A 2,020-nucleotide genomic window follows, 5' to 3' on the forward strand; every position below is an offset into this window, starting at 1 on the left:
GAAACGGACCTCCTACGGTCGAAACGGGGGTCCTGTTCATCGGGAGGGGTGTGGCGTACCGCAAAACGGGACTCCACGGAATACTGTTCATCTTCACCGTCGACCTCCTCCAGCCTCCACGGGCTCTTGTTCATCCAGCCTCCACCGTGCGCTACTGCACCGGCTACTGTTCAACCACCCCTCCACGGGCACCCCTCCACCGTCTATTGTTCATCCAGCCCTCCACACCACGGGGTCCTGTTCAACCACCCCTCCATGGGCACCCCTCCACCGTCTACTGTTCATCGAGCCCTCCACCACACCACGGGGTCCTGTTCATCCAGAGGCAACGCCACCACTCACTGTTCATCCAAACCCCCCCGCAACACTCACTGTTCATCCCAGAGGCAGCATCGATCGGCTTCAGTTAGCAGTAGTAGCGAAGGAATCGCTCGATCGGGTTCAGTTAACAGCCATCGATCGATCGCTCGGGTTCGGTAACGCGTAGCCTGCAGTGCAATCGCTCGGGTTCAGTTAGAGCCCAACGCCTCGCTCGGGTTTAGTTAGAGCCAACGCCTCGCACACACGCGCGTACGTGTACGAGAGAAACGCGCATCGCTCGGCCCTCGACCTCCCACTGTAACCGGGAATTCCCCAAAATTTTCCTCGCCCTCGCTTCTACCACGGTTTTTTCCGTCATGGACGGCCCAAAGAATGTCATGCAGCTGCGTCTCCGGCCCGCCCAGGACGAAAAGCCCATTTTTTGTCATGATTTTTTGTCATAGAAGTAGGAGCCCACCACATCTATGATGATACCGGGTTTTGTCACAATTATCGTCATAGAAGCGTCATATGTATGACAGAAAAAAAATTCGTTCGGCCCAAAATGTCACGGATGTGTCTTTTTTTGTAGTGGCAAACTGTGGCTGGGAACAAAACAGCCCCATACATTTTGCTACAACTAAATTTAGATCAGATAAAGGTTGGATTCACGCCGATTAACAAAATACATGCTGATGTAAAAATATAATGATATACAACAGGTACTTACATCTGCATTGGAGCACAGAGAATTCCCGCAAGATACTTTCCTCAAATACAATCCCGTTTGTCGGTGTACAAAAGTAGGGGCACACCTTTGTACCCCTTTACTTGTGCACGGGCAGTCAGAGCCACGTGCCACGGCCACGCGTGGCAGGGCAAGGGAGGGAAGCCGGAGAAAAACCAAAGTACAAGACAGCCAAGGCAACGCCAAGGCCAAGAACACAAAGAAGCAGAAGGACAAAGGAGGCTCCCCCGGCAAGACCCTTGCTGGGGCAGCCTCAGCAGCCCCGACAAGACCCTTGCCGGGGCGGCTCGCCCACACCAGCGGAGTGAGCCACCCTCGAGCCCACGTGTTCCAACTCAACCAACCACATTGGAACTAGGGCTCGGGAGGCACCTCCATGGTGGCATGCAGATCTTTGTCAAGACCAAGGAATATTCAAGATCAGATGAGGATTAATAAACAATGGTCCACGGCAAGATCCTTGCCGAGGAGAGCCACGAGACCTCCGGCAAGATCCTTGCCGGGGAAGACAGCACGCCACAGCAAGATCCTTGCCGGGCCACCCGGCAAGGCCCTCACCAAGGCCGCCAGCGGGGCCATAGCCAGGCCCGCACCAACCAAGTCTCCACCGCCGTTCGCATGCAGCTGCCAGCCCAACCAGCTGGGCAGGCACCTGCGTGGCAACATGCAGCTTCCAGGCCAACTCAGCACACGCCTGCGTGGCAGCATGCAGATCTTCGTGAAGGCTCCACCATCGCGCCACCTCAGCTGCCTGCCTACATGGCGCCGCATGCATCGCTGGCCAGGGCGCGTGTCGAAGCGAGGAGGAGCAGCGACGGACGGGATGGGCCTCGCTCCCGTCCCCCATAAAGCTAGGGGACACCTTAGCGACGCATTAAATGCGTCTTGTCGTGTAATACGAGCGATAAGCTCGCAGTACTGTATGCCTTTCCACCTCCCGTGTGCCACTGTGGTAGCCCCTTTCGACTATAA

Source organism: Triticum aestivum, chromosome 4D (assembly GCF_018294505.1).
Source record: "Triticum aestivum cultivar Chinese Spring chromosome 4D, IWGSC CS RefSeq v2.1, whole genome shotgun sequence".
Lineage (NCBI taxonomy): Eukaryota > Viridiplantae > Streptophyta > Magnoliopsida > Poales > Poaceae > Triticum > Triticum aestivum.